Raw genomic sequence first — 23,157 nt, forward strand, 5'->3', positions numbered from 1 at the left:
GGGGGGGGATGGGTTCAATGGGTAGAACCCAGCGTGATTGAAAGAAGCAAGTACGTAAGCAAATAGCAAAAGTTGTAAGAGTAATAGTCAAAGAGTCATACAGCATCTCAGAGCAGATAGGGACAATTGTTTAACAGAGGGTGGTGGGTATATGAAACAAGCTGCCAGAGGAGGTAGAGACTATAACAATATTTAAAAGACATTTGGGCATGTACATGGATAGGGGGCTATGGGCCAGATGCAGGCAGGTGGGACTAGTGTAGATGAGCCATGTTGGTTGGCGTGGGCAAGTTGGGCCGATGGGCCTGTTTCCGTGCAGTCTGATTCTGTGTGCGATTAAGCCTTTGCTCATTTGTTTGAATGTTACCTGGTGTAACTCGGTGTCATAATTAGTCTGGTGCCACTGCTGGAAAGTGTTGTTGTGTTAAAGCAATGACATAAATCCATCTGTGGTGCGATGTAAAGTTGTCGAACTGTGTCTGCGATTAAGACTGATGCCGTATCCCAGGGTGGGTCTGTCAATGCTCACCGCACCTCCATTTCTTTCTGTTCGGTCCTCATTTAATATCTCAAATTTAGGCGCAGTTCTGCCAACCATATCCAGAAGGGATCTGACATTAGTTTAGAGATACAGCGTTGCAACAGGCCCTTCGGCCCTCTGAGTCTACGGCGACCAACAATCCCCCGCACACTAGCACTATCCTACACACTAGGGACAATGTTACCGAAGCCAATTAACCTACAAACCTGCACGTCTTCAGAATGTGGGAGGAAACCAGAGCACCTGGAGAAAACCCACGCGGTCATAGAAAATAGGTGCAGGATGAGGCCATTCGGCCCTTCGAGCCAGCACCGCCATTCATTGTGATCATGGCTGATCGTCCCCTATCAATAACCCGTGCCTGCTTTCTCCCCATATCCCTTGATTCCACTAGCCCCTAGAGCTCTATCTAACTCTCTCTTAAATCCATCCAGTGATTTGGCCTCCACTGCCCTCTGTGGCAGGGAATTCCATAAATTCACAACTCTCTGGGTGAAAAAGTTTTTTCTCATCTCAGTCTTAAATGGCCTCCCCTTTATTCTAAGACTGTGGCCCCTGGTTCTGGACTCGCCCCACATTGGGAACATTTTTCCTGCATCTAGCTTTTATAATTTTATATGTTTCTATAAGGTCTCCCCCTCATCCTTCTAAACTCCAGTGAATACAAGCCTAATCTTTTCAATCTTTCCTCATATGACAGTCCAGCCATCCCAGAGATCAATCTCGTGAACCTACGCTGCTCTGCCTCAATCACAAAGATGTCCTTCCTCAAATTAGGAGGCCAAAACTGTACACAATACTCCAGATGTGGTCATAGGGGGAAGGTACAAACTCCGTACAGACATCAACCGTAGTCGGGATGGAACACGGGTCGCTGGCAGTAACTCTTGCTACATTACTTGACCTCTGCAAATATGTTCAGCTTCTGCTCTGAAGCTGCCTTCACTAAGCAGCACGGTACTGAGCGTGCCCAGTGTAGGATGCAACTGCAGATGTCTGTTTCCACCGAAGATGTAAACCACTCAAAATGCTGGACAGGCAGCATCTCTGGATTGTAGGAATGGGTGACGTTTTGTGTCGAGACCCTTCTTCAGGCAGGGTCAGGGGAGAGGGAATGGAAGGAGAGATGTGGAAGGGTAAGGTGTGAAAATGAGAGATCAAAGGGGATGAAGTCAAGGAAAATGTAGACTAGATCATTGTTAGCTCGGGGAAGGTGACAGCGAGGCATTCAGAGAAACATTTAATCAGGAGGACAGTGAAACTAGTCGGAGAACTAGGATGTGGGAGGGATGGAGAGACAATAGACAATGGGTGCAGGAGTAGGCCATTCGGCCCTTCGAGCCAGCACCCCCCGTTCAATGTGATCATGGCTGATCATCCACAATCAGTACCCTATTCCTGCCTCCTCCCCATATCCCCTGACTCCGCTATCTTTAAGAGCCCTATCTAGCTCTCTCTTGAAAGTATCCAGAGAACCGGCCTCCACCGCCCTCTTCTTCTTCTTCTTTCGTGTGGCGTTTGTTGGACAACTTGTTCTATTTGATCTTACGTTTGTGCACGTCGAGTTGATTGCATTAGTCGAAACAGGGCGGACCACGTGAAGGTTGCAATCTTCCACCCCCCACTGCCCTCTGAGGCAGAGAATTCCACAGACTCACCACTCTGTGTGTGAACGATTCACCACCCTCTGACTAAAGAATGGAATCAGGTGAGATTGTAGTACAAATCTCCATACTTAGTGGAGGTTCTCGATGTCTCAGAGAGAGGGAAACAAGGGTTACTTGAAATTAGGGAAATCAATATTCATACCACTGGGTTGTAAGCTGCCCAAGTGAAATATGAGGCGGTGAATAGCCATTGTGTTTGTGATTGCATAAAATGGGAATGTCCCCTCTTTAACCTGACCATCCCCTCTTTAACCTGACCGTCCCCTCTTTAACCTGACCGTCCCCTCTTTAACCTGACCGTCTCCTCTTTAACCTGACCGTCCCCTCTTTAACCTGACGTCTCCTCTTTAACCTGACCGTCCCCTCTTTAACCTGACCGCCACTTAAGGTTGACCAGTTTGAGCAGTAACCTCAGTTTCTTGACTAATTACTAGGTTGTTAATAACCAGTGGGTCAGAAGTCCATAGCGGTCGTTATAAGGAAGTCTGAAGAATGGTGGGTGACCCTTGTAGGTATTTGCACTGGTGAATTCTCACCACTTTGATTTGCTGTCTGTAAATCATTGCATGGTTTAATTTACTGAATCAACGTTGAGGGATTTGGCACAGGGAACAGTGCTCCCCAGCAACAGAAACACGGAACGGTGTGCCCTAGCCTAGCAACGGAAACAGCCCATTCGGCCCCTGGAGGCAACTCCACCATTGTTAGATCATGGATAATCTGTATTTTAACACAATATTGCCACGTGTCAGTAATATATAATGTCCCTAATATAGACACAAACTACATTTAACTTGTGACGTTTTCACTGGATTCCTTTTTTGTTGAGGTGGGGATAGGAAAGAGTCTGCGATTTTCACTCACCCTTATGTGAAGGATACGGACTTCACAAAGGAAATAAGTTCATATATCAAAGGAGCTGAATTAGGCCATTCGGCCCATCAAGTCTACTCTGCTATTGAACCATGGCTGATCTATCTTTCCCTCTCAATTCAATTTTCCTGCCTTCTCCCCATAACCCCTGACACCCTTGCTCATCAAGAATCTGTCAATTTCCGCCTTAAAAATATCCATTGACTTGGCCTCTACTGCTTTCTGTGGCAATGGATTCCACAGATTCACCACCCTCTGACTAAAGAATGGAATTCTTTATGTTTCTAGTACATATCTCCATACATAGTGGAGGTTCTCGATGTCTCAGGAAGTTTACAGATGGATAAATGCCCAGGGTAGGATGAGATTTATCCCAGGAGGCAAGGGAAGAGATTGTTGTGCTCTGATTGAAATTTTTAAATGCTGGGATAAGATGAACTAATTTTAAATCAAATTGATATTGTGTTGACTTTGGCTGGCCCCAGCATCCAGTGTTTTCACAAATTCACAAGTTATAGGAGTAAAATTAGGCCATTCAGCCCCATCGAGTCTACACCGTCATTCAATCATGTGCTAGCTCGAAGGGCCGAATGGCCTACTCCTGCACCTATTGTCTATTGAACCCGGGTCTCTGGCACTGTGAGGCAGCAACTCTACCACTGTGTCACCGTGACGCTCCAGTGTGATGGATGTTTATGTAAATTATGTTGTGTCTTGGGTCACTCCTGTGCGGCCGGCACGGCTACCGGCTGGAAGGTGCTCCCGTGTGAGCAGCCCGGTGCGGGGCTGAGACGCTGCCTTGTGGGCAGCCCGGTGCGGAGCGGAGACGGCGGCTGAGGCGGCGTTCTGGCGGCGGCGACCTGGATCCGGAGCTCGGCCGCGGGCCAATGGAGGACACAACAGCTGCGGGCAGCTTCGACCATCCCCCGGGCCGCGGAGCTTGAACCGGCCCGTTCGCGGAGCTCGGTTGAGCCGCGGGACTGACTTACCATCGCCCGGTGGGGTATCGCCTCGGCGCAGAGGGAGAAGAGGAGGGAAGAGACAGTAACTCTAAGACTTTTTGCCTCCATCACAGTGAGGAGGTGTTTGGTGAACTCACTGTGGTGGATGGATAATTTGTGTTTATTGTGTTTTGTTATTATTACATGTATGGCTGCAGGCAACAGCATTTCGTTCAGACCGAAAGGTCTGAATGACAAATAAAGGATTCAATTCAATTCAATTCAATCAATATTTGTTTGTAATGTATGGCTGCAGAAACGACATTTCGTTTGGACCTCAAGGGGTCCAAAAGACAATAAATTGAATTGTATTGTATTGTATTGTATTGGAGCAGATGGAAGCGTGAAGCAGGGGCTCGGGGAGGAAACTATTCCTTGGAGCCTCTGAAAGGCATGGGGAAGATGATTGTGTGGCCAGTTGAAGCTGTGGCAGAGGATGCATTATGTTGGGGTGAGAGCACTCGTGCTGAAAATACAGATGTGGATGCTGTCTAAACTGCTGAATGGCCACTGTATTTTCTGATTTTATTTCAGATTTTCATTTTCTGGGGTTCTTTGCTTTTCAAAGATCTCTAAATGACTTCCATATTAGTAAGACCCCTGTGGATTTTCTCCAAGATGATCAGCCATGATCATATTGAAGGGCCGAATGGCCTACTCCTGCACCTATTGTCTATAAGACAAACATGCTGGAGAAACTCAGCGGGTGAGGCTGCATCTATGGAGTGAAGTAATGGGTGATGTTTTGGGTCGAGACCCTTCTTCAGACTGATGTGGGGGGTGGGGGGGGGGGGGGCAGGAAGAAGAAAGGAAGAGGTGGAGAGTGGGCTGTGGGAGAGCTGGGAATGGGAGGGGAAGGAGGGAGAAAGCAAGGACTACCTGAAATTGGAGAAGTCAATGTTCATACCGCTGAGGTGTAAACTGCCCAAGCGAAATATGAGGTGCTGCTCCTTCAATTTGAGGTGGGTCTCATAGAGGAGGCCCAGGACAGAAAGGTCAGATTGGGAATTTCCAAATTAGTAATAATAATAATAATAATATACTTTATTGTCATTGCACATAAATGCAACGAGATTAGAGTTTGCAGCTTCCATCCGATGTCATACTTAAATAACTAATAAAATTTAGATTTAGATATAGATACCCCGAGAAACATGGTTTGTAAAAATAACATTACAACAGTAAAACAGTTCAAACAGACTAAAGTGCAGATGTGTCTGTGCGACGTGACCATCCGAGGGAGACAGTCCAGGGGGGGGGGGGGGGGGGGGGCACTCAGCAGGGCCGGTTCAGAGCCGCTGTAGCTCTGGGAATGAAGCTGTTCCTGAGTCTGGAGGTTCGGGCGTAGAAGGCCTTGTAACGTCTGCTTGTAATCTCGACCCTCATTACTTCAAACAGCCTGGTAAATGTCAGCAGGAGTGGGATTAAGAGATTTATAGTCTGGATAAATTGCCAGACTTGGATGACGATGAGCAAAGTGCTGGAGAAACTCAGTGGGTCAGGCAGCATCCCTGGAGGGAATGGACAGGACCAACCCAAAATGTTATCTATCGATTCCCTCCACAGATGCTGCCTGACATGCTGAGTTTCCCCAGCAGTTTGTTTTTGTTCAAGATTGCAGCATCTGCAGTCTCTTGTGTCCCCTCTGAAATATGTGACAGACTTGAAAGAAACGAGGGAGGAAATTAGCACACGCTAGAACCATTATTTAGCAAAAATATTATTCAGAGAATCGGAGGATTGCACCATCCTCCGCTATTGACTTTTGTGTCTTTAATTCTTTGCATTCTGGAATTTGCTCCAATCTACATCTGTACAATCCTGTACAAGGGTGGCAAGGTGGCGCAGTGTTAGCGTTGCTGCCTTGGAGAGCTTGCAGCGCCTGAGACCCGGGTTCAATCCCGACCACGGGTGCTGTCTGTATGGAGTTTGTGCATTCTCCCAGTGACCCGTGTGGGTTTTCTCTGATCTTCGGTTTCCTCCCACACTCCAAAGATGTGCGGGTTTGTAGGTTAATTGGCTTGGGTTTGTATACTGTGTAAATTGCTCCTAGCGTGTGTAGGCTTGTGTTAGTGTACGGGGATCGCGGGTCGGTGCGGACTCGGTGGACCGAAGGGCCTGTTTCTGCGCTGTATCTCTAAAGCTGAACTAAACATCTCTCCTTCTTCATGTTGTTCGTCAAAGCAAAGCTTTTGGTCACATCCTGATGCTGCTTTGTGCAGCTCACTGTCTGTCTCCAACTAAATCTGTGCATAATAGCAGGGGAGTCTCACGAAGAGTCAGCCATGCGTTAGAGAGCAGGTGACGCAAAGTATATCCCCTGAGGGAGGACAGATGGGCTTCCTCTCACCCACGGAGTAACTAACTGGAAGAATCTGCTTTAATGAAGCTTAATGGGTGACACATTGTAATCTGATATGTAATTTGGGCGGCACAGTGGTGCATTGGTAGAGTTACTGCCTCACAGCGCCAGCGACGCGGGTTCCATCCTGACTACGGGTGTTGTCTGTACAGAGTTTGTACCTTCTCCCTGTGACCTGCGTTGGTTTTCTCCTGGTGCTCTGGTTTCCTCCCATACTCCAAAGACATACGGGTTTGTAGGTTAATTGACTTGGTGTTAAAAAAACATTATAAAAATTTGCCCTAATATGTGTAGGATAGTGATGTGTAGGATCGCTGGTCGGTGCGGACACGGTGGGCCAAAGGGCCTGTTTCCCCGCTGTATCTCTCAAACTAAAACTACAAACTTGCAATAAACAACTTCTCTTTGTAGGCAGAGTCTGGAGATGCTGGAATCATGAACAAAAAGCAAAGTGTTGTCTGAAGAATTGTCTCCTTCAGAAACGTCACCTAGAGATGCTGCCTGAACTGTTGAGTTACCCCAGCACTTTGTGTCCGAAACTGCCGGAGGATCTCAGCGGATCAGGCAGCGTCTGTGGAGGCAATGGGCAGGCAACGTTTCAGGACCCTTCTTCAGACTAATGTAGGGCGGGTGAAAGCTGGTAAAGAAAAGGGGTGGGGGCGTGACACACAGCCTGGCGAGTGATAGGTGGACGCAGGTGGGGGGTGGGGATTTGTAGATACGTGGAGTAAATGACAAAGGCTGAGGGTGGAAAGGAGCCAAAAGGGTTTGAGATAAAGAAAGAAGAGGTGTGAAATGTGGAGCTGGAGGGAGGGATGTGGGTGGACGAGAATATGGGAGAGGAAAGCGAGGATGCAAGGAAATATGGGCCAGGAGTGAGACAGGTGCATATGGGATGGTGGGGGAGAGTAGGGTGGGTAGGATGGTGGGGGAGAGTAGGGTGGGTGGGATGAAGGGCAGAGTAGGGTGGGTAGGATGGTGGGGGGAGTGTTGTGTGAGTGTGGATGGAGGGGGGGGGGGGGGGGGGAGAATAGGGTTGGGATAGAAACATAGAAAACTAGGTGCAGGAGTAGGCTATTCAGCCCTTCGAGCCAGCACCGCCATTCAATATGATCATGGCTGATCACCTAAAAACAGCACCCCTTTCCAGCTTTTCCCCCATATTCCTTGTTTCCCTTAGCCCTATGAGATCAATCTAACTCTCTCTTGAAAATGCCCAGTGAATTGGCCTCCGCTGCCTTCTGTGGCAGAAAATTCCACAGATTCACAACTCTCTGGGTGAAGAGATTTTTCCTCATCTCAGTCCTAAATGGCCGACCCCTTATTCTTAAACTGTGACCCCTGGTTCTGGACTCCCCCAACATTGGGAACATTTTCCCTGCATTTAGCCTGTCCAATCCTTTAAGAATTTCACATGTTTCTATGATCCCTTCACATCCTTCTAAATTCCAGTGAATACAAGCCCAGTCGGCCCATTGTTTCATCATATGTCAGTCCCGCCATCCCGGGAATTAACCTGGTGAACCTACGCTGCACTCCCTCAATAGCAAGAATGTCCTTCCTCAAATTAGGAGACCAAAGTTGCACACAATACTCCAGGTGCGGTCTCACCAGGGCCCTGTACAATTGCAGTAGGGCCTCCTTGCTCCTAAACTCAAATCCTCTCGCAATGAAGGCCAACATGCCATTAGCTTTATTCACTGCCTGCTGTACTTGCTTGCTTACTTTCAGTGACTGAACATAATAATAATCTGCCTCCCTGTTCTTGCCACCAAAGTGGATAACCTCACATTTATCCATATTATACTGCATCTGCCATGCATCTGCCCACTCACCCAACCTATCCAAGTCACCCTGCATCCTCATAGCATCCTCCTCGCGGCTCACACTGCCACCCAGCTTTGTGTCCCAACTTGAAGATATCACATTAATTCCCTCGACTAAATCGTTAATATATATTGTAAACCACAAGACGCCGCCTGCCATTCTGAAAAGGACCTGTTAATTCCTACTCTTTGCTTCCTGTCTATCAACCAGTTCTCTATCCATGTCAATACCCTACCCCCAATACCATGTGGTCTAAGTTTGCACACTAATCTCTTGTGTGGGACCTTACCAAAGGCTTTGTGAAAGTCCAGATACACCACATCCACTGGGTAGGGGGTGGGGAGGGTGGGGGTGGGGAAGGTGGATGAAACGGCTGCCAGTGTAGCATCCTTGAAGTGTTGCCACTGATGCAATGTCAGAATAATCCACTACCACAAGTGCCTTACCCAACGCTTCATATCCAAGGCCACAATGTTAAACATTAACACATTGAGTTTTGGGATTACAAGCCATATGTTGGATGTTTGTGGATGGAATTTCAGGAGACTTTAGATGGGGGCAAGGCCATGGTTTCAGTGTTGGACAAATAATATTCTGTGCTTTTCTGTGGTGCCATTTGTATCTTTAGGATCTGCAAAGCGCTTCACAGGTCTTTGAAGTGTAATCTCTGTGGCGTTTAGACGGACACGTGGATATATAGGGAATGGGGGGATACGGATCACGTGCAGGCAGAGGAGATTAATTCATATTGCCATCAAGTTCGGCACGGACATTAACACAGACCATAGGACAGTCCAGCACAGGAACAGGCCTTTCGGCCTTCAATGTCTGTACTGAGTATGATGCCAAGATAAACTAATCTCTTCTGCCTGCACGTGATCCCTCCATTCCCGGCATATCCACGTGCCTGTCTCAAACACCACTATCGTATCTGCCTCCACCCCCACCCCTGGCAGCGCGCTCCAGGCACCCACCACCCTCTGTGTAAAACACTTGCCCCGCACATCCCCTTTAAACATTGCCCCTCTCATTGTAATACTATTCCCTCAAGTCCTTGACATTTCCACCGTGGGTAGAAATGTTCCGCCTGTCCATCCTTGTGAGCCGAAGGGCCTGTTCCTGTGCTATACTGTCTCTGTTTGGAGCGCACACTGCAGCAGTCCCTCCGTGATGCCCCACAGTAACAATGTGGATTATGTGCTCAAGCACCATGTGTGATGAGCGTTTAACAGCACTGGGCCTGTGCTCCCTGGAGTCTAGTGTTTGACCACACTGGGCCTGTGCTCCCTGGAGTTTAGTGTTTGACCACACTGGGCCTGTGTTCCCTGGAGTTTAGTGTTTGACCACACTGGGCCTGTGTTCCCTGGAGTCTAGTGTTTGACCACACTGGGCCTGTACTCCCTGGAGTCTAGTGTTTGACCACACTGGGCCTGTACTCACTGGAGTCTAGTGTTTGACAGCACTGGGCCTGTGTTCCCTGGAGTCTAGTGTTTGACAGCACTGGGCCTGTGTTCCCTGGAGTCTAGTGTTTGACCACACTGGGCCTGTGTTCCCTGGAGTCTAGTGTTTGACAGCACTGGGCCTGTGTTCCCTGGAGTCTAGTGTTTGACCACACTGGGCCTGTACTCCCTGGAAGTCTAGTGTTTGACCACACTGGGCCTGTGTTCCCTGGAGTCTAGTGTTTGACCACACTGGGCCTGTGTTCCCTGGAGTCTAGTGTTTGACCACACTGGGCCTGTGTTCCCTGGAGTCTAGTGTTTGACAGCACTGGGCCTGTGTTCCCTGGAGTCTAGTGTTTGACCACACTGGGCCTGTGTTCCCTGGAGTCTAGTGTTTGACCACACTGGGCCTGTGTTCCCTGGAGTCTAGTGTTTGACCACACTGGGCCTGTGTTCCCTGGAGTCTAGTGTTTGACAGCACTGGGCCTGTGTTCCCTGGAGTCTAGTGTTTGACAGCACTGGGCCTGTGTTCCCTGGAGTCTAGTGTTTGACCACACTGGGCCTGTACTCCCTGGAGTCTAGTGTTTGACCACACTGGGCCTGTGTTCCCTGGAGTCTAGTGTTTGACCACACTGGGCCTGTGTTCCCTGGAGTCTAGTGTTTGACCACACTGGGCCTGTGCTTCCCTGGAGTCTAGTGTTTGACAGCACTGGGCCTGTGCTCCCTGGAGTCTAGTGTTTGACAGCACTGGGCCTGTACTCTCAGGAGAATGGGGTTGAGAGGAAAGATAGATCAGCCATGATTGAATGGCGGAGTAGACTTGATGGGCCGAATGGTCTAATTTTTGCTCCATGACCTTATGAAGCATAAGTAGTGAAGCGTGCTGATGTAAAGGTGGGATTGCTAGCATTGAGGTTATGGAAACACCCCAGGATTCCAGAGGAAGCCTTGGTTTGTTTATAGCAGTTGGTGCCTTGGCAAGAAGAGGCTGTTTCTCCCCTTCATTAACCAGAGAGCAGACCTTGAGTTTGTCCCAGTGCAGTTGAAGGCTCCTTGGTCTTGTCCACACGATGATGCAGAGCTGCAGTCAGGCAGCTGTGCACATTGACCTATGCAGACTCACCTTAAGTTGCTGACTTGTGCATTGGGAGCTGGCTTTGGCTGCTGGCACTACACAGGCTGCCAAAGCTTGCAGAATGAGAGAAGTAATGTCTGATGTTAAACACACTGGCTTTGTAGATTGTCACGGCATTGTGCCAGGACCAAGACAAATCGCTGCTTTCTTACTGAGCTCTGTATTGCTGTTCTATACTGATGATCTCTTCAGTACAATAGAGTCATCGAGTGGCTAACAGGCCGTGAGCAGTTGTATGCTCATCCCTCTTCTTATTACCTCACATCACAGATCTTTTTGTTTGGATTGTTTAAGAAAGAACTGCAGATGCTCGAAAAATCGAAGGTAGACAAAAATGCTGGAGGAACTCAGCGGGTGAGGCAGCATCTATGGAGAGTAGGAATAGGTGATGTTTCGGGTCCAGACCCTTCTTCAGACTGGATCCAGTTTGGATTACTGCCTCTCTCTCGCGGATAGACTCACAATGCTGGAGTAACTCAGTGGGACAGGCAGCATCTGGAGAGAAGGAATGGGTGACGTTTCGGGTCGAGACCCTTCAGATGATGCAAGAAAAATGGTTCATTGTTGGTTGCGGGGAAGGTGACAACACGGCTTACAATCAGTAATATTTAATCAGGAGGACAGTGGAACTAATTGGAGAGCTAGGGTGGGGGAGGAATGGAGAGAGCGAGAGGGGAAGCAAGGGTTACTTGCTGGGGTGGGAACTGCCCAAGTGAAGTATGAGGTGCTGTTCCTCCCATTTGCATTGGGCCTGAGTATGACAGTGGAGGAGGCCCAGGGCAGTGCTTGCTGACATTGGAAGTCAGGAGAAAGGATGAGGTGGTGGTGTGTGGGGCGGTTATTGATCCTGTACGTCAGAGAAAGGGGAACGTTGTGTCACAGTCTCAGCATTGATCCTCCACTTACAGTGCAAAGATTCTGCGCCAGCTGACATTCTGAAAATAACTTTCAGAAATATTTTTCTTTGAAAAAGCCAGTGAACGGATGTCAGAGATTAACAGGTTGTCTATTTGAGGATCCTGCTTAAGTGTACAATTTTGGAATTGTTATTCCGAATTTTGCCACCAAGTGAGTCGTGTGTAATCGGACCCCAGTGCCTGTGGCTGAAGTAACTGATCCGCCGACCTTTCTGAGCACCCAGCGTGGGATTGAATGTCCTCTGATCACTTGGTGCCGACTTCCTCTGCTCAGCTGAATCGAGCCAGCCCGGCTCCCTGGGCAGTGCTGAGGTTCACCTTCACCCACTTGTAAACATGGACCCCAGTGACGGATCGCACCAGCTCCCCATCCTCCACTCACTCGCCAGTTGTGAAGCTGCCAAGCACACATCTCCAGCCACTCTCTTCAATTAACACTACTTCTTCTTATTCTTGTGTATGGCGTGCACAGCCTAAAGTTGTAGGACAACTTGTTCGATTTCATCGTACCTGATTGCATTAGTCGAAACAGGGCGGACCACGTGAAGGTTGCAATCTCCCACCCCTTCAATTAACACTGGATAGACAATCAGGTGCTGGACTAGGCCACTCGGCCCTTCGAGCCAGCCTGATCATCCACAATCAGTACCCCGTTCCTGCCTTCTCCCCATATCCCCTGACTCCACTATCTTTAAGAGCTCTATCTTACTCTCTCTTGAAACAATCCAGAGAATCGGCCTCCACCGCCCTCTGAGGCAGAGGATTCCACAGATCCACAATTCTCTGGGTGAAAACGTTTTTCCTCATCTCCGTTCTAAATGGCTTTTCCTCGTCTCCGTTCTTGTGGTTCTGGATTCCCCCAACATCAGGAACATGTTTCCTGCCTCTAGTGTGTCCAATCCCTTTATAATCTTATATGATATCCTCTCATCCTAAATTCCAGCTAGCTAACGGTAGCTAACGTTATGCAAGTAGTGGAGTGGTTTAAAATTAAATTTCAGCTCATCACTGGGCTGAGATTCTTTGGTCCCGTATCTAGCGGTGATCACCCACTGGCATAATCTACCTGCACGGGACCCATGCTTCTCTTCTGAGGAAATGCAAGCAGGCTCCATCGCTACCCCACTCATCTACCTCTGGTGCAGTGGGACTGCAGGTGTCTGTGCTGTGGGCAAGTCCACACTAAACCTCGTATCAGCTGTGCATAATGTAGACATTTTAACTGGATGTTGTTTGTCGGAAGCAACTGCAGATGCTGGTTTACACCGAGGACAGACACAAAATGCTGGAGTAACTCAGCGGGACAGACAGCATCTCTGGAGAGAAGGGATGGGTGACGTTTCGGGTCAAGACCCTTCTTCAGATTGACAATAGACAATAGGTGCAGGAGTAGGCCATTCGGCCCTTCGAGCCAGCACCGCCATTCAATGTGATCATGCCTGATCATCCCCAATCAGTACCCTATTCCTGCCTTCTCCTCATATCCCCTGACTCTGCTATCTTTAAGAGCCCTATCTAGCTCTCTTGAAATCATCCGGAGAACCTGAGGCAGAGAATTCCACCCACTCTCTGTGAGAAAAAGTGTTTCCTCGTCTCTGTTCTAAATGGCTTTCTCCTTATTCTTAAACTGTGGCCCATGGTTCTGGCCCCCAACATTGGGAACATGTTTCCTGCCTCTAGCGTGTCGAAACCCTTAACAATCTGAGAGCCAGGGAAGAGGGAGACTTGGACGGGTAAGGTGTGCAAACAACAGATCAAAGTCGACGATGATTAATGAAATGTTGGAATGGTTCATTGTTGGCTGAGGGGAAGGTGACAACAAGGCATTCTTAGGCCCCATTCGGTCATGGCTGACCAGGGGTGTCTCCAGGGTTGGAGGACCCGCCTGTGCGTGACTTTGTTTAACGTGGGGAGACTGGTGCACAAACAGCCACCCCACGGTCCTTGACAGATCTGGGTCAGGATCCAGTGGCATGGAGTCCAAGACGACCGGAGACCCTTTACTGCTGCAGCCTTCATCCACCTTCCCAGCTGTTTGTGGCTTACTGCCATGGGTGGCACTACCAGGAGCATAGCTCCAGACGGCATCGCTCTCAGGATCTGATGGTATACCACAATCAGTAAAATTAATCAGGACAGTGCAACTAGTCAGAGAACTAGGGTGGTGAAGGGAAGGAGAGAGATCGAATGCAAGGGTTACTTGAAGTTAGAGAAACATACCGCTGGGGTCTAAGCTGCCCAAGCGAAATATGAGGTGCTGTTTGTCCATGTGACAGTGCTCACAATGGCAAATGGAGGCAGGGACATTACCTGCCTCTACCGTCCACACACAGAGTCTGTGGGATTGTATTGGAGCAGGTCTTTTTGAGAAAGGTGTTTAAACAACCAGCTTGAATTTATTGAAGGTAGACAAAAATGCTGGAGAAACTCAGCGGGTGAGGCAGCATCTACGACCCGAAACATCACCTATTCCTTCGCTCCATAGATGCTGCCTCACCCGCTGAGTTTCTCCAGCATTTTTGTCTACCTTTGAATTTTCCAGCAGTTCTTTCTTAACCAGCTTGAATGTATTAATTTGCTCTCCCATCCTTGAGTGCCGATGTATTTTCACAGATAGCATGTAATCTGCTGAAGTGGAGTTCCTGCATTTAGTAGGAACCCTGCAGGCTTTTTGTCAAACCCAGGGTTGGCAAACAGGGTGAGACGGATGGAAACATGAGAGACAGCAGATGCTGGAAAATTGAGCAAAACACAAAGTGCTGGGGGAACATAGCAGGTCAGGCAGCATCTGTGGAAGGAATGGACAGACACCACTTTGGACAGGTGTTGCATTTCCTGCGGCTGTGGGGGGGGAAGTAGCAGGGGAGGGGGTGGTTTGGTAGGGAAGGGATGAGTTGACCAGAGAGTTTCGGAGGGAGCGGTCTCTGCGGAAAACAGTAAGGGGTGGAGATAGGAAGATTTGGCCAGTAGTGGGATCCCGTTGGAGGTGGCGAAAATGTTGGCGGATGAAAATGTTGTATGCGACGGCTGATGGGGTGGAAGGTGAGGACAAGGGGGCCTCTGTCCTGGTTACGGATGGGGGGAGGGGGAAGCAAGAGCGGAGCTGCGGGATATTGAGGAGACCCTAGTGAGAGCCTCATCTATAATGGAAGACGAGAACCCCTGTTTCCTAAAGAATGAGGGGGGAGGGCAGAGGGTGTAGAGGACATGGGTAGATCGGAGAGAGAAGGGGGGTGTTTACCCGAGTCCACACCGACCAGCGATCCCCGCACACTCGCACTATCCTGCGCTCACTAGGGACATTTTAACCTACACAGCTGTACATCTATTGCCGGGAATTCCCGGCCCATGGCTACTGCAAGTGGAGAGGGGGCTTTAAGGGTGATGTCGAGAACCCTTGGGGCCATGCAAAAAGACTGCATGTACGCTCTGTGCAAGTGGTGGAAGCACACACCAACCCCAATCTACCCACTCCGTCAGTAACCCACTGCCCCATCCTGGAGCAGACTAGCCTCATCTGCACCTGCGGACTGCCCAAACAGGAGGCCGGTCCCAAAATTGGTGGCATCTGATGGCTAGACTCTTCATAAGATCATAAGTGATAGGAGCAGAGTTAGGCCATTCGGCCCATCAAGTGTACTCCGCCATTCAATCATGGCTTATCTATCTCTCCCTCCAAACCCCATTCTCCTGCCTTCTCCCCATAGCCCCTGACACCCGTACAAATCCAAAATCTATCTATCTCTGCCTTAAAAATGTCCGCTGACTTGGACTTTGGTGGCATAGAATTCCACAGATTCACCACTCTTTTGATTCATGGCTGACTGGAACCCATGGTTTCATTGGTGTTGGGTGTATGGAACAAGGGTGTATGGATGCCAGAACCAGGGGTCACAGTTTAAAAAGAAGGGGTCGGCCATTTAGGTCTGAGATGAGGAAAAACGTCTTTACCCAGAGAGTTGTGAATCTGTGGAATTCTCTGCCACAGTGGAGGCCAATTCACTGGATGTTTTCAAGAGAGAGTTAGATTTAGCTCTTAGGGTTAACGGAATCAAGGGGTATAGGGAAAAAGCAGGAAAAACAGTACTGAGTTTGGATGATCGACCATGATCTTATTAAATGGCGGTGCTGGTTCCAAGGGCCGAATGGCCTACTCGTGCACCTATTTTCTATGTTTCTAAGCTGCTGGAGGAAGTAGTTGAGCAGGGACTATCTCGATGTTTAAGAAGCATTAGAATATACAGTGCCCTCCATGATGTCTGGGATAAAGACCCATCATTTATTTATTTGCCTCTGTACTCCACAATTTGAGATTTGTAATTGAAAAAATCACATGTGGTTAAAGTGCACATTGTCAGATATTAATAAAGGGTATTTTTATACATTTTGGTTTCACCATGTAGAAATGACTGCTGTGTTTATACATAGTCCCCCCCCCTATTTTAGGGCACCATAATGTTTGGGACACAGCAATGTCATGTAAATGAAAGTCTTCATGTTTAGTATTTTGTTGCATATCCTTTGCATGCAATGACTGCTTGTTTCTGCGCTGTATCTGAACTAAAAAAAACTAAACATCACCTTTAAACTTTGCTCTTCTCACTTTACAGCTGTGCCCTCTAGTCTTTGATATTTCCACTTGATTAGTATATCCCCTGTCCCACTTACGTGTCCTTGGCACGCTAATTACGCGACCTCGTGGTCAACGGTCCAGCGAAGGTCGCGCGCGATTTCATGCGCCCGCACAGCCGTCTGGAGCGCATGACGTCATTTGAAGATGGACACAAAATGCAGGAGTAACTCAGCGGGACCGGCAGCATCTCTGGAGAGAAGGAATGGGTGATGTTTCGGGTCGAGACTCTTCTTCAGTCTGAAAGATGGGTCTTGACCCGAAACGTCACCCATTGCTTCTCTCCAGAGATGCTGCCGGTCCCGCTGAGTTACTCCAGCATTTTGTGTCTATCTTCAATTTTCTTGGCCCCGCTCTGGGAGTAGAAGTGTGGGCGGATTCGGACCGCAACGGCCGTGAGCCCCAGGCCGAGTTCGGCGATCATTTGCCTGCTTCTGCTGCTGTTAGAGGTGACATGTTGCGTTGCGACTGTCACACTTTGGCCGTCAGTTACGCGACAGGCAATTGGCGCGCAAAGATTTCGTTCGCTACAAAAATTTCGGAGCCCCGCGCGATGTCGCGCACAACTACATAACCCTCCGCGCTTCTCAGTGGGACCGGCCCCGTGCGGCCATACGATGCCTGTGCGCCTCAACCCGACGACGAGGTCGCGTAATTTGCGTGCCAAGGACACGTAAGTGGGACAGGCCCTTAAGGGTGTTAAACGTTATTGGGCAGGAGTGAGAATGGGCTTGAGAGTGAAAGATAGATCTGCCATGATGGAATGGCTGAGCAACATTGATGGGCCAAATATCCTAATTCTGCTCCTTTGTCATGGGGGAAAGATTCTGCCTGTCTACCCTATCTACGCCTCTCATAATTTTATATACTTCCACAACTTCCATCCCTGCAACGAACTGTTCCAGCTGCTACAGTCAGGCAAACGCCTCCGTTGCCATGCTGTGAGAACGGAGAGGTTGAGAAGGAGTTTCTTCCCAGAGGCCATTAGGACTGTAAACTCCTATCTCACCAGGGACTAACTTTACTGGACCACTCTACTGCTGGTTTTTTTCCCTTTTTCCTTCCGCCCACAATATTTAATATGTAAAAGAATATGTGATTCTGTTCCATTCTGTTTGTAGTTTGTTTGGTTGTTTGTTTGTTTGTCTTTTTGCACAAAGTCCGCGAGCATTGCCACTTTTCATTTCACTGCCCATCTCGTATGTGTATGTGACGAATAAACTTGACTTAACTTGACTTGAACTTCTGGCATTGCAGAGAAAACAATCCAAGACTGTCCAACCTCTCCCTGGAGCTCTTCTAAACTAACCTGCCCCCTAATCCAGGCATTACTCTGGTAAACATTCTCTGCAACCTTCAAAACTCCCCATCCTTCCTGTAATGGGGGTGACCACAACTGCACGCAATACTCCAGATGCTGCCTGACCAAAGTGCTACAAAGCTGCAATGTGATTTCCTAACCCTTGTACTCAATGCCTGGACCGATGAAAGCAAGTACACCATTCTGAAGAAGGGTCCCGACACGAAACGTCACCTATCCATTGTCTCCAGAGATGCTGTCAGATATGCTGATTTACTCCAGCACTTTGGTATAAACTAGCATCTGCAGTTCTTTGTTTCTACATTTCGGCATCCAAAACGTTACCTATCCTTTTCCTCCAGAGATGCTACCTGACCCGCCGACTTACTCCAGCACTTTGTGAATGAATTAATGAATATGTTTATTGGCCAAGCATTCACATACAAGGAATTTGCCTTGGCGCTCCACCCACAAGTGACAACATGACATACAGTGACAGTCAGGAATGATTTCCACAACTTTTTATCAGAAAGTGACTTTATAATCTGCTTCCATCACCTGTTCAGGCAGTAACTTCCAGATCCCCACTCATTTTCCAGCCTTCTCTTCAATACGATACGATAGAACTGGTCATAAAACGCAACAAGATATAAGAAACACAAAATCAAAGTGAAGAGTGGGAAGGCCACGATTGGGGATGTGCAAAGATTGTGGGAGGGGAGGGGAGTCAGTCTCAGTCACAGTCTACCCCACGACAGAAGGGGGAGGAGTTGTACAGTTTGATAGCCACAGGGAAGAAGGATCTCCTGTGGCATTCTGTGCTGCATCTTGGTGGAACCAGTCTGTTGCTGAAGGTGCTCCTCAGGTTGACTAGTGTGTCACGGAAGACATACTGGAAGAAAGAAAATCTATGACTAGAAAAGATAAACTGATCCTGGGTTTCTGCGGCCGTCTGTGAGAGTGGGAGTAGATTTCCACTCTTCTCATCAACCCGACTCTTCATTTACTCTGCACGAGATCCAATTAAGGCAATGTACAGATAATGCATTGCTTCCATAGTTCTGTATATCCTCCTTGATTAGTCTTTGGCTTTTACGTATTTGTGCATTTGGACTGTAAGACCAACCTGGACTTACAGTCTGAAGAAGGGTCTCAACCCGATACGTCACCCATTCCTTCTCTGCAGAGGGGACTGAAGTTTAGGGGTAACATGAGGGGGAACTTCTTTACTCAGAGAGTGGTAGCTGTGTGGAATGAGCTTCCAGTGAAGGTGGTGGAGGCAGGTTCGTTTTTATCATTTAAAAATAAATTGGATAGTTATATGGATGGGAAAGGAATGGAGGGTTATGGTCTGAGCGCAGGTATATGGGACTAGGGGAGATTATGTGTTCGGCACGGACTAGAAGGGTCGAGATGGCCTGTTTCCGTGCTGTAATTGTTATATGGTTATTAGATGCTGCCTGTCCCGCTGAGTTACTCCAGCTTTTAGTGTCTATCTTCGGTTTAAACCAGCATCTGCAGTTCCTTCTTACACTACCTGGTCCGTTAATGCTTTGACCATCTGAGCAAAGGAATGTTTTTGTGGTCAAGACTTCAAATCCAGCTCCAAAACTTCAGTCTAAAGAAGGGCATGTCCAATTTCCTCCACACATTCCACATCTCTTCCAGTCTACCTGTTTGCCTCTGGTCTTGAACCTCATGCAGTGGTCTACTCACTGGAGAGGTGCATCATTGTTGCCCCTAAAACATCATCCACATTCAAGCAACATGTCGACACAAGGAGCTGCAGATTCAGGAATCTTGAGCAGAACCAAAACTCAGCGGGTCAGGCAGCATCTGTGGGTGGAATGGACTGACAACACCATGCCTTGCACAGTTACATGAATTGGAACATTAGAAACATAGAAAATTATAAAAGGACTGGACAAGCTAGATGCAGGAAGAATGTTTTCAATGTTGGACGAGTCCAAAACCAGGGGCCACAGTCTTAGAAATAAGGGGAAGCCATTTAAGACTGAGGTGAGAAAAAACGATTTCACCCAGAGAGTTGTGAATTTGTGGAATTCCCTGCCACAGAGGGCAGTGGAGGCCAAATCACTGGTTGGATTTAAGAGAGAGTTAGATAGAGCTCTCGGGGCTAGTGGAATGAAGGGTTATGGGGAGAAGGCAGGCACGGGTTATTGATTGGGGATGATCAGCCATGATCACAATGAATGGCGGTGCTGGCTCGAAGGGCGAATGGCCTCCTCCTGCACCTATTTTCTATGTTTCTATGGAACGGTTTAGAGAGGAAAAGAAAGACACTAGTTCTGGAGTAACTCAGTGGGTCAGGCAGCAGCTTGGAGAACACGGATAGGTAACGTTTTGGGTTGGGGCTTTACTTCAGACTGATCGTGGTGGAGGCTCCCAGCTTCATTGACGTTCTGCAGTTGCAACGTGTGTTTTTCCGCAGTCAATCTGCAGCATCTCAATCCCATCTGGATCGCCAGTGCAGAAAGAATAGGATGTCTCGCTCCCATCGCTCAGCCAAAACCTGTCCTCACTCTGTGATACAACTAGTAATCAGTCTGAAGAAGGGTCTCGCCCCGAAACATCACCCATTCCTTCTCACCAGAGATGCTGCCTGTCCCGCTGAGTTACTCCAGCACTTTGTGTCTATCTGTGATACAACTAGACAGATGTAGGGATAGCAAGGGTTTAGAGGGCTATGGGCCTAATGCAGACAAATGGGACTAGCCCAGTATGCCGACTTGATCGGTATGGACGAGATGGGCTGAAGGGCCTGTGTCCATGCTGTACAACTCTATGACTCTATTTAGGAGGACCTTCATCATAGCCTACAGTGAATCAGAATATGCATTCAGTCGCAACTCCATCTGGCAAGGGTAACTGCGACCAAATGACAGCTTTTGGAAGCACAAATGCATGTTGTGCTGGACTGTGTCTTTGGCAAGTTTACCTGTAATTAAGCAAATATATATCCCAGCAACTACTCCTGATTTTAATTAAGACAGTGGGTAAGCTAAGGGAATAGTCCCCATCTCCCAGCCCATCTCCGTGCGCCCCTTGCACTTTTTACAACCTACACTTTATCTGTAACTAGCGCGATAATGCTGTAATAGTCTACATTGTCCACTCTGGCATAATTCTCTTTGCACTATCTGTTGTACGTATGTGGCTTGATTGGAATTGTGTACAGTATGAGATGACTGGATAGCAGGCAAACAAAGTTTCTCACCGTATCTTGGTTCATGTGAGAATAATAAACCAATACCAATCTTGTTAGCAGATTTCAAAGGCAGTGCTGCTCTACAAGCTGGATATTTTGGCAACTCCATTTCCTGACTAAACACTCTGCTAGAGTCAGAGCAGACCTTGGTTTTTATGGATACCCATTTGGGGATCTCTAGAAATATCTCAAAATAACTCAGCCAAATATTGTTGAAGGTATTGAGGGAGTGCAGCGTAGGTTTACAAGGTTAATTCCCACGATGGTGGGACTGTCATATACTGAGAGAATGAAGCGGCTGGGCTTGTACACCCTGGAGTTTAGAAGGATGAGAGGGCATCTTATTGAAACATATAAGATTATTAAGGGTTTGGATACGCTAGAGGCAGGAAACATGTTCCCGATGTTGGGGGAGTCCAGAACCAGGGGCCACAGTTAAGGGGTAAGCCATTTAGAACGGAGATGAGGAAACACTTTTTCTCACCGGGAGTTGTGAGTCTGTGGAATTCTCTGCCTCAGAGGGCGGTGGAGGCCGGTTCTCTGGATACTTTCAAGAGAGAGCTAGATAGGGCTCTTAAAGATAGCGGAGCCAAGGGATATGGGGAGAAGGCAGGAACGGGGTACTGATTGGGGATGATCAGCCATGATCACATTGAATGGCGGTGCTGTTTCAAAGGGCCGAATGGCCAACTCCTGCACCTATTGTCTATTGTTGGCTGATTCTCATGATCTCGGGAAGGTGCATAATCGTTGACATAAGCGCCATTGATGCATCAGAGAAGGGCGGCACGGGGTGGCTCAGCGGTAGAGTTGTTGCCTCACAGCGCCAGAGACCCGGGTTCAATCCTGACTACGGGTGCTGTCTGTATGGAGTTTGTACGTTCTCCCCGTGACCTGCGTGGGTTTTCTCCGCGATCTTCGGTTTCCTCCCACACTCCAAAGACGTTTGTAGGTTAATTGATTTGGTATAAATGTAAAATTGATGCGTTCAAGAGAGAGTTCGATTTAGCTCTTAGGACTAACGGAATCAAGGGATACGGGGAGAAGGCAGGAACGGGGTACTGATTGTGGATGATCAGCCATGATCACATTGAATGGAGGTGCTGGCTCGAATGGCCTACTCCTGCACCTATTGTCTAGGTAGACAAAAGTAGTCTGAAGAAGGGTTTCATCCCGAAATGTTGCCTATTTCCTTCGCTCCATAGACGCTGCTGCACCCGCTGAGTTTCTCCAGCACTTTTGTCTACCTTCGATTTTCCAGCATCTGCAGTTCCTTCTTGAACATCTATGTCCCTTGTGTGTGTGTGGGATAGTTTTAACGTGCGGGGATCGCTGGACGGTATGGACTCGGGCCGAAGGGCCTTTTTCTGTAAACTAAACAACACCTTGATAAGGAAGCAGATATATTGAGAAGCAATAGTTAGTTGCCAGCAGCTCTAGCTGAATGACAAGGCTGCTTGCAATAAGCAGCATTCAGCTCCGTTCTCACCACCAGCTGTCACTCACTAACTCTGGCCTCCCAGTTAGTCCACAGCCTTATTGATATACTCTGACCATGCATGGCGAGCTTTAGCTACACTTTGTCCAAATGTTTATCTCCTCCATTCTTGCCGTGGCCTGACTCATTTAAATCAACATTGTCAGAATGTTTGTCAGTTTCTTGCGCACTTGCAGTTTGAAGTTGTTTAAGCTGTTTAATTCCAGTTCTGTGGGATTAGCTGCTTGGCTCAGAGCCTATTTAAACTGCATGCAGAGTGTTATATTAGAAAGGATGTATAAAACAGCCACTAAGGTAGCTGTGAGACCTGGGCTGCACCTTGCGAATGGCTTCAGCACATGCACCAAGGAGAGAATGGCAGGCTATGCTTCAACCTAACCCCCCTCTGAGGTGTGCAGTTCTGAGTATACACAGTGTGAAAGTTTCCCTGCTTCTCCTTTGCTCGTTCTTCCCCCTTCACCGCGCCAGGCTGCGGCTGAGCCATCTCCGCAGCCCATCCCTGCTGCTAAAAATAAAGTCAGCTCACATTTCCACGCACTTTCTTTCCTCGGGTTATCAAAGTCAGTGATCTTGGGCAAGTTCTGTGCAGCCCTGCCGCGGGCTCCTGGACAAACGGTGTGTGCTTTCAGCCTCGTGTCCCGTGGTTGGACCCTCAGCTCACTGTCCGCATGGACAGCACCGCACAAAGGTCTGGGATGAGTGGCCTGCCCTCACCGGGGGGGCTTGGCCGGGTCTCCC

The 23,157-nt window shown here is 48.3% G+C and overlaps 1 protein-coding gene and 1 long non-coding RNA gene across 3 annotated transcripts in view; both read left to right on the forward strand.

Annotated features, from left to right (window-relative positions):
- The window catches only part of stim1 (stromal interaction molecule 1), a 96,861-nt gene that overhangs the window by 25,511 nt on the left and 48,193 nt on the right, over positions 1–23,157 (forward strand). The gene's annotated exons all lie outside the window — the stretch shown is intronic.
- On the forward strand, positions 1,505–14,520 carry LOC116974067. The gene is made up of 3 exons (XR_004412272.1): positions 1,505–1,539; positions 8,059–8,064; positions 14,508–14,520. It is a non-coding gene; the product is annotated as an uncharacterized LOC116974067 (long non-coding RNA).

This window comes from Amblyraja radiata, chromosome 6 (assembly GCF_010909765.2).
Source record: "Amblyraja radiata isolate CabotCenter1 chromosome 6, sAmbRad1.1.pri, whole genome shotgun sequence".
Taxonomy (NCBI): Eukaryota; Metazoa; Chordata; class Chondrichthyes; order Rajiformes; family Rajidae; genus Amblyraja; species Amblyraja radiata.